Genomic DNA, 10,831 nt, shown 5'->3' on the forward strand with positions numbered 1-10,831 from the left:
TGGTTCTCTTTATGTGCTTGGTCCATCATTCTCCTTTAGTCCGTGGTTCTTCCTATGTTGGGTCCTTGTCTTTGGTACATGTCTGTTATGTGATTAAATAATACTGAATTACTTGTTAGCCATTAGCTTAGCCCATTCTGTTAGCGCTATTGAATGCAATCCCCTTGACGTTGTCTCTTCGACTCGTTGGTAAACTGATTATGACTCCATAAACGTTTTTTTCTACAATGAATACTAGATTCTGTTGCTCACGTTGCCGTGGTAACTGTTCCAGATGGATTTAACACTTTAATCTAAATACTGACCAACATTGGTTCAACTTGTTCGATATTGTCTGCGTTAGTTTTTCTACTGAAGGAAATCGACTGGTTTTGGGCTGAAGTTTCAACCTTCTGGTATCTGTTAGAAGCCCAGTGTTCCTAAAGTGGAACCTTTCAAGAACCAACTCGACTAAACATCTGCTTAGTGTGGATTCAGTCTTTGGGGAAACGGTATCAGAGACGTTAGCGTGGACATTTCTCACAGTGACGTGTCCATTATCTCACCTCACTTCTGCTAATCGTCTCATTTTAGGTGAAAATCACCTCATTTTCCACAGTGAGACTTTGACACCTGAATGTGACACACCTGAATCCTGACGCTAACGGCTTAGCGCCATGTGACACAGGTTGTTGATGGAAGTGTTTATTTGCCGTGCGGTGCGGCGGGTCACCTGTTCGCACAACAAACACAACATGCAACACTTCACACCTCAAATAGCAAAGATCGACTGATTAATTTTGCAAGAAAAAAAAAAACAAAACTGTATGTGCATGATAACAACTGTCGGTCTCGGCTTTAAAGTCAAACTAGGAAATCAACTTTACTCTGGAAGTTTTTGCACATTTCTGGTTATTTTTTATTTCATTCTCTACTGCCAGGCTCAAGTCCAGGCTCGGAAATGTCTAAACATTGAAGTCAAAACATTAAATCTCATATTATTATAACGTTTAGACTATTGACTGTTACAATAACACTGATATTAATTATTATCTTCACTCTAATGTGTAAAGTAGTTTTGACATTAGCAACAGAATCATGACGCTTTAGCAGTTACCATTCTACTGTAATATTAGCCATTAGCTTTGTACAGACCTGTTAACCAATGACAAACTGATGACCTGTTAGCCATTAGCTAGTACGGAACTGTTAGCAGTTACCATGCTACTGTAACATTAGCCATTAGCTTTGTACAGACCTGTTAACCAATGACATACTGCTGAGCTGTTAACCATTCACTTAGTACTGACCCTGTTAGCAGTTTCAATGCCATTGTAATATTCACCATTTGCTCAGTACAGACCTGTTAGCAGTTACCGTTCTGCTATAATATTAGCCATTAGCTTTGTATGAACCTTTAACCGATGACATACTACTGACCAGTTAGCCATTAGCTTAGTACTGACCTGTTTGCAGTTACAATGCTACTATGATATTAGCCATTAGCTTTATATTAACCTGTAAACCAATGACATACTACTTTACTGCTGACCTGTTAGCTCAGTATAGACCTGTTAGCAGTTACAATGCTACTATGATATTAGCCCTTAGCTTTATATTAACCTGTAAAACACTGACATACCACCTTACTGCTGACCTTTTAGCATAGTACTGACCTGTTAGCAGTTACCATGCTAGTGTACTATTAGCCATTAGCCTTGTATTGATGTTAACCAATGACATACTGCTGACCTGTTAGCCATTAGTTTAGTACTGCCCTGTAGCAGTTAATATGCTGCTGCACTATTAACCATTAGCCTTGTATGATGTTAACCAATGACATTCTGCTGACCTGTTAGCCATTAGCTTAGTACTGATCCGTTAGCAGTCAACATGCTACTGTAATGCTGATTTTAACAATCACCATTAGCTCTGAATGTTTTCTGCAGTTTGAACATTTTGCATTTTTCAACTTGTTTTATTATGCTTAACATCAATGTTGTGATACTGGTGCAGTTTTAGCTTTTTATGTCACACGAAAATGTACCTGATCGTTTACTGTGAAATCTTCCACCTCTCAACAGTAAGTTCTACACGGTTCCACAGACGTCAGTGTGTTCATTAGTTGCTTTAGATTGCCGTATTATTACGTTCATTGTGTATCGTCATGATGTTTAGGCTAACAGATGCTAAAAGAGAGAAAACTTTTTTAATTCAACACAATCTGAATAAACCTGAATAAATTAAACCAGTTTTAAGCCTCTGCGCTGGAAGTAAAGCGATGAAGTTAAAATGTAAAAATACCTACGGATACTTGAAATTTATACTTGTAGCCTATAATATATATAAATAAATACTTCAAATCATTTCTCTTGACCAAGTCCTTTGCCCCTAACCCCCTCTCCCCTTTTCCCCCTCTTTTTTGTTTCTTTGTCATGTGACCTTGGATACCATGAAAGGCACTATATAAGTCTAAGATATGATCATTATTATTACTTGTACTTTGAGTGGACATTATGTTCCATTTTTACAGAACATTATGATCTGATCACATAAAATAAAAAAGTGATTAATTCATGTAGATTTATTTATAATAGCTAAGTTAAGTTAAATTAAAGTTACAATAGGCTTGACTGGTGTTAAACATCTCAGTTCTTCTCATTGATTGATTCTGATTCTTCTTCTTCCATATTATCTGGTGTGCTGTTTATGGAAGATTATGGGAAATATCAAATAAGAGCCTCTTCCAGTCAGTTTGACTTCAAATGTGCTTATTTGGTTATTTGTTAATTAACTAATAGTTAATTAATGTTCTGGTTTCATGTTGTACTGAAGTCCAGGCCAGTAAACAAGTGTCTGAGTATTGGATTTTACACGTAGTGCTTTATTTTGATTGTTTTCCTGCTGGAGGCGGAAGCTATACTACCTGTCCACCTTTCATGGATGATTGTTCCATGTTCAGCCCATGTTGGTTTGTATAAAGGCTGAGTTTTCAGTTCAGACCAGAAAAAGCTCAAAAACAGACTTTTTCTGATCGATGTCTGCGTTCACAGACTGAGTAGAAGGTAAGGACTGTGGATTTTAACCGCCACGCTGCCGATTGGACGTTTTATCTGTAATGTGTCAATAAATATGCAGATTTTAGTAACCAAGCAAAGTTTTTACAGCTAATTTAGGAACAGATCGGATGATTTTGGTGTAAATCTCACTTAAGTAAAAAAAATACAAGAAACTAACACACTGAGTAGCATTAATTGGACTTTCTTTGCCTTTAAAGCTTGAGTTTCTCATTATTTTCCCCTTCATCTGATTGTGATTTAATCCGTTTGTGTGTTACAAACCAACCTGGTGTCCACCGATGGCGCTGTTTTAACCTCCTAAAACAGACTTCCTTTTGACCGGTTACAATTTGTAAACTCTGGGTTGTGTTGACGTTAAGTCTTCATGATGGTTGTCTTTCCCCGATTGGCAGTGTTGGGCAAATTACTTTAAAAAAAAGTAATTAGTTATAGTTACTAGTTACTACCCAAAAAGTAATTGAATTAGTAATGGATTACTCCTTCAGAAATATAATTAGTCACCGGGGAAAGTAATTATTGCGTTACTTTTTTTGAAAAACCTTCAAATATGTAAAAGAAAAATGATTTTTGAGCGTGTTTCACGTGTCAGTTGCATAGAGTAGAACAAGCATGGACAGTACTCATTTAACTTAATATTACTGGAGTGTGAAATTAAAGACCTCCCTGAAATGATAAGGCAGTGTCATCTTCGTGGGTTCTACTGCCTCCCTTCTTATCCTTTGGCAAATTTGAGTTAAGGAAGACAAGCGATCTCACTTTTGCCCTCTTGAGGCGACTTCTGTCTGATAATATTAGTCCTGTCTCAGAGACAATAGTCATTCAGATGGAACTGATGTTCCCACTAAACAGAGCTACTTATCCATGCCTTTGGTCAGGCTGGGGTCCACCAGGGCCGGCTTTTCCACCACATAAGGGGATCTGCATTTTTAGGAAGAACATGCGCCTCCAGTTAATCTCCACTTTTTCAGTCGCTCCTCCCTGATTCAGCGGTAGATGTCCCAGTCCAGTCAGTCGGACTGTCACTGATAACTCCTCCCCCTAAGTTAGCTGCGCACATAGATGTGTTCAAGTGAATGGGGGTGCTGCGGACAACTCAAACTTGGAGACGTCTTTGGTCGTTCACATGAAGGTAGCGCGGACCACTCAGACTCATGGGCACACAGGTGAAGCATGAAGGCAGTGTGGGTAATCTGAATATAAGAACGTCTCGCAACGAATCGGTTCTTATCACAGAGCCGTTCAAAAGACTCGACTCATCTGCGAACATCACACCTCTAGTGCCTGGCAGAGCCAGGATGGATAACAGCTGTTAGATATTAGTGCAAAGTAACGCACCGCATTTCGCTGTCGGTAACAGTAACAGCGCTGTAATGTTTCAAACAGTAATTCATTAGATCACCCGTTACTGGAAAATAATAACGGCATTAGTAACGCCATTGTTTTTAATGCTTTTATTCCCAACACTGCTGATTGGTCGAGCCTCAGTCATGTGACCTTTTCCTACATAAACCTGTTGTTGTCCTTGGCGACCAGCTGATGACTGAACAGTAAATGTCAGATGATTCTGTTCTTATCGTTTTTGTTGAACCTGATCTGAAGGTAAATTTACAGTTTCACATCAATGGTGTTCTTAGCTCCCCCACATATTGTCATATAGGTCGTATATGCATCGAATCTTCACAGGTTATTTTTGAAACTCAAATCCGACACTGTCTCATGGAGTAGATGTTTGATTGATCAGGAGGTGTCATCATCTGGACTACGGATCAGAGGTCAAAGGTCATCACAGAGGTCATCTGTTTAGCTTAGCACTGACCCATTCATTATTACTACTGACCTGTTAGCCTTTAGCTTAGCACTGACCCATTCACGATTACGACTGACCTGTTAGCCATTAGCTTAGCGCTGATCCATTCATATTACTACTGACCTGGTTCAGCCATTAGCTTAGCACTGACCCAGTCACTATTACTACTGACCTGTTGGCTGTTAGCTTAACTCTGACCCATTCATATTACTACTGACCTCTTAACCGTTAGCTTAGCTCTGACACCATTCACTATTACTACTGGCATGTTAGCCGTTAGCTTAGTACTGACCCATTCACTATTACTGCTGACCTCTTAGCCACTATCTTAGCACTGACCCATTTATTATTACTGCTGACCTTAGCCATTAGCTTAGCACTGACCCATTCATATTACTACTGAACCTGTTAGCCGTTAGCTTAGCACCTGACCCATTCACTATTACTACTGACGTGTTAGCCGTTAGTTTAGCACTGACCCATTCACAATTACTACTGATGCATTAGCCATTAGCTTAGCACTGACCAATTAGTTGATAGTCTGATGTTTTTGCTTCATTTTCCCATCGTTATGTGAAAAAACTTATCTTTTTTTTTTTTACCTCTTGCAGCTGTAAATGAAATAATCTGAGAAACAACATAATAAACTTCCTCTGTGAACTAGGGCTGTGTATCGGCAAGAATCTGGCGATACAATACAAATGACAATACTAGGATCGCGATATGATATATCACAATATATCATGATCCAGTTAAAAAGGCAACTTGTTTGTTTGTTTTTTTCTAAAAAAATGATTATTTCCTGGAAGAATGAATTACAGCAGTAATGTGCACAAATACTAAACACTTTTTATTTGATCCCAACAGGATCTAATGTTATATCACAAAATGTTCCTGTGTTCAAACTGAAATTCTGTTTCACAGACATTCCAGTTTCAGATCCTGTTCAAATGTTCATATTCTATTAGTTCAGAACTAACATCAGAACATTATTTTAGTTCAATCCCAACAAAGGAACTAACATTATGGAACAACATTAAGGAATTACATTAACATTAAGGAACAACATTAAAAGAGTGTTAAATAATAATAAATAAAATATAAACAATAAAAAAAAAAACAAAAATGAACCTCGACAATATTTGCAATTGAATAAATATCTAAAAATATCGATACAGTACTTTTTAATATCGATACAGTATTGTGAAACGAAATATCGATATATTGCAGAACCGATATTTCTAACACCCTTCTGCTGTGAGACTACACTACCTATAATGCTTTGCAGGGTCATTCTGAGCTCTAATGTACATGTTTCATCCATTAAACCTGTGTCCTGAATCCAACTTTTACGAATTCACTGATCAGAACATCATAAACGTAAAATAAAACTAAAACAAATCCTTTGTTTCCTCCTGAATCTGAGTAAACATCGTGTTTATCCGACGTTAAAGCGAACAGACAAACAGCCAGCGGTGATAAAACCTAATTTTCGCAGAAGCTTCTGGAGCCGATTCAAGGCCACAGGTACAGAAATGAGTGGTTTTCTTTTTTCCTGTAATGACCAAACAGTCAGTGAACATCACACACACACTACGTCAGCGTAATAATAATAAAGCAGCCGTGTGTTTCTCTGTCGGTGGCGGTTTCTCCTTGTTGCCTGGCAACTGATGATGATTGCGGCGGTGAAGTGTCCTTCTGTGGCCATTATGAGACTCCCATCCTCTGAATGAAGCGTGCGTTCGTCATTGTTCGGCCTCTTTCATCCCCCTCGCGTCTCCGTCCGTTCATTCACGTCTTTATTCGTCTCCTGAAACGAAACAGCAGCTGAAACCGATCAAAAACATCAGATGATCTGGACGACGTGGCGTAAGGAAACTTCAACACCAGTCGAAATATACAAAATAATAAAAAACTGTGAACAAAAAGCAAAAAAAGTTCACTAAAACGAAGGAAAAAGCAAGAAAATCAAGAAAAAAAAGCCAAAGTAATCAATAAAATGAACAAAATTAATAAAAAAAGCAAAAATATGAGAAAAAACAAATAAAATAATAAATAAAATGAATAAAATCAGCAAAATATGGTTGCAGATGCTTGTTTTTGTGTTCAGTTCATGATAAATTTGACAGAAAAAGTCCCTTTTTCTTCAGTTTTTCTGTTTGATATAAATGCCTTGACTTTACCCTGACCGTCTACATGAGGAGTGATTAAATACAGGAAACACTGAAAAATGTAAAACACAGGAGAATATTAGAACCAATGGTGATAAATAACTTCAGGAAGGTTAAATGTAGACACAAACTTATTTGGAGTCAAAGTAAAAAAAACAAAAAAAAACAGGCGGTAATTAGTGAAATTAATAATTAGTTAAAGATAAGAAGAAAATGATGCAAAAGACAAAAGGAAACGATATAAAAGATGAAAATGAAGACTTATTCGTGCTTTATCATCTTCATTTCCATAGATCCAGTCGGCATTTTTATCAAATACAAACACAAGTTTCTACAATAAAACCTTTGTCAATATATTCATGTTATTATGATGGTGTATACGGGCCACATAGGAAAATAAAACACCTGTTAGTACGGGAAAAAGCCCAAAACAAAAACAGTCATAATTTATGAGAATAAAGTCATACCCACTCGTCACATAATGGAGTACTACTACCACTACAACTAGTGCTAGTACTACTACTACTACTACCACTACAACTAGTGCTAGTACTACTACTACTTCTACTTCTACTACTGAAGTAGAACTCTAAAAGTCATTGTTGTTGTTGTGAAAGACTCCAGTACCCATGATGCCCTGCAGGATCAGCGGACAGCTGTGGAACAGAGGAGGAGGGAGAGGGGCTGTGGATCCATGTTACCATGACAACAAATGCTGCCCTGCTGCCATGGCAATGACACATACATAAAGATGCATCTGAAGTGTTTAAGAGGAGACTCAGCTGCTTCATCCTCATCTTCATCCTTATCCTGATCATCTTCATCATCATCTTCATCCCCATCCTCATCTTCACCCCATCTTCATCTTCATCCCCATCTTCATCCTCATCCCCATCTTCATCCTCATCCCCATCTTCATCCTCATCCCCATCTTCACTCATCTTTATCTACAGCTTCATCCTCTTTTCATCCCCATCTTCATCTTCGTCCATCTTTATCTTCATCCCCATCCCCATCCTCATCGTCATCCCCATCTTCATCTTCATCCTTATCTTCATCCTCATCTTTATTTCAGCTTCATCCTCATCTTCATCCCCATCTTCATCCTTGTCTTCATCTTCGTCCCCATTCTTATCCTCATCACTCATCCTCATTATCTTCATCCTGATCATTCTCATCTCATTCATTTACAGTAAATGGGTCTAATTCATCTATAGTCAGTTTTAATCATCTCCGTTCACCTGCAGAAAAACAGTCAAACTAACAGATGTTTGATCTGTTCGATAGTTTTATCTTTTTTTTAATCTCGTTCACCATCGTTTGACACTCGCTCTTGTCTTGTGTCTCTTCTTTAACTGTGAAATCCTGGAAACGTATAACACACTTATAAAACAGCTTTAAAACATCTGAAATGACAATTTAAGGACAGAATGAACAAAATAAGAAACAAAATAAATAAATTTGACAAAGTAATCAATAAAACAAACATAAGAAACTAATCAATAAGAACAGATTAATCAATAAAATGAACCTAAAGTTTGGAAAATAATCATAAAATCAACAAAAGGGACAAAATAATAATCGAGAGATTGTGGCCGTTTGAAATAAACTTTTATAAAAGAAAGAAATGCACTTAAATTACATTGAAAAAAAGAATGAACAAAATAAGAAACAATCAAAATCAGTAAAATAAAAAGGACAAATTGATGAATAAAATAAAGAAGAAATTGAGGAAAATAAGATAAAATCAGCCAAACGGACCAAATAATACATCAGTCATATCTCTGTTGTTTTCTTTAATGAGTCATAAATGAAGTCACTGCAGTGCCTCCTGGGTAATGTAGTGTATTCATCATCATTATGAGTCTGTGAACTGAAAAAAAAGGACTTTCAACGGGTATGAATCATTTATTTTCCAGTCAAATGTGCAGTGGGCGGAGCTTAGTCCATGTACGCTAACCTTCTGTAACCATGGAGACAGATGTACCCTAAACCCTGACCCTGTGTCCCACCTGTTTCCTCTGTCTCTTAGTTACCAGAGTGGGTTTTTTATGGGATGTACGAGAAGATCCTGCTGTTCCGTCACGACCAGACGTCGGAGAATGTTCTGCAGCTGCTTCGTCGGGTCTCAGATCCAAGATGGAGACCTGGTGGAGGCCGTCCTCTCAGGTAGGTCGCCATGGTTACAGCCAAACCGAACACGGAAATAACACGCAAACAGAATGAACTGTGAAATGTGAGCAGAAGAAGTACAGAAACACTGCACTGATTACACTGAAGCAGAGGATCATGGGAACACATCTGAACCATCTGAACCTGATCCTGGTCAGACACGAAACCTTCCATCAGGGTCATTTCAGGTCATCGAGCAGGTTGTTCGAACAAACTCAAAGTGGAGAAGAAGAAGAAGAACTGAATTAAAAGAGAAAATGGTAAAATCCACCTCCATCCCCCTCTTTTTCTTCCTCTTCCTTTCTTCTTCCTCTCCGTCCTCCTCTGGCCTCCCTTTTCCTCCTTTTTCCTCTTCTCCTTCGTCTTCTTCTTCTCCCTCCTCCTCCTCCTCTTCCTTCCTCTTCCTCTTCTTCTTCTTCTCTTCCTCCTCCTCCTCTTCCTCCTTCATCTCTTCCTCCTCCTCCTCTTGTTCTTCTTCTCCTCCTTCTTCTTCTTCTTCCCCTCCTTCTTCCTCCTCCTCCTCTTCTTCTTCTTCCCCCTCCTCCTACTCCTCCTTTTTTCTTCTTCTCTTCCTCTTCCTCCTTCATCTCTTCCTCCTCCTCTTCCTCCCTCCTCCTCTTCTCCTCCTCTCTTCCCCCATCCTCATCTTCCTCCTCCTCCTTCATTACCGTCCGTTCATTTCCACTCCTCCTGGTTTTCGCTCTTTTTTCCGTTTCCTGTCTTCACACCGTCTTCGTTCCAGATTCGTCACATGTTTAGGAAACAAACAGGAAATTAACTGGTGGTGGTTTAACAGGAAACTGCGTCCAACAACATCCTGAGGAGGTGACGGACGCAGGTTCTGTTGGCTGTGAATGAATGGTAGAGTTCTACCAAAGGGTTTGAACCAGAGGAGAACGTCAGAACCATGGAGACCATTCTGGAACCAACAGAAACAGACCAGTGGAACCATGACGACCAAAAGAACACACTTAAAAACCAACATATGACAACCAGTGTGGTTCTGATGGGGTTCAGGTGGTTCTTATGTGGTTCTTGTGTGGTTTTACGCAGTTTGTGCTGTTATTTGATTCTTGTGTGGTTCATGTTTGGTTCTTATTTGGTTCTTGTGTGGTTCTCAAGTGGTGGTTCTTGTGTGGTTCTTATGCTGTTCTTATTTGATTCTTATGTGGTTCCTATGCGGGTCTTGTGCGGTTCATGTGTGGTTCTTCTGTAGTTCTTGTGCTGTTCTTATTTGGTTCTTATGTGGTTCCTATGCGGTTCTTATGTTATTCTTCGGTTCTATACGTGGTGTGGCCACACCCTCCCGGTTCCCCGTCGTGTTTGTTTTTGCTTCTGCATTACCAACGGAGCTCCTCGACGCCGTTAATTCCAACACAGAGAGCGAACACATAAATACAGCATTTCCAGTGTGGAACCGCGTTGGAACCACTACTTGCGTGTTTTTTTTTTGGTTAGTTTTTTTCTGAAGGATGTAATCACAGTCTGGAGCTCGTTCAGATTTTTCCAAACGCTCGTCGTCTCCAAACAAAAGCCGTAAACAATAATTTGAATAAATGGAGGTAATTTCCTGCAGCAGAATGTCTAATCAGAGCGTATTCTACTGGAGAACGGCTGTGTCT

Source organism: Sphaeramia orbicularis, chromosome 22 (genome assembly GCF_902148855.1).
Source record: "Sphaeramia orbicularis chromosome 22, fSphaOr1.1, whole genome shotgun sequence".
In the NCBI taxonomy this organism is placed as follows: domain Eukaryota; kingdom Metazoa; phylum Chordata; class Actinopteri; order Kurtiformes; family Apogonidae; genus Sphaeramia; species Sphaeramia orbicularis.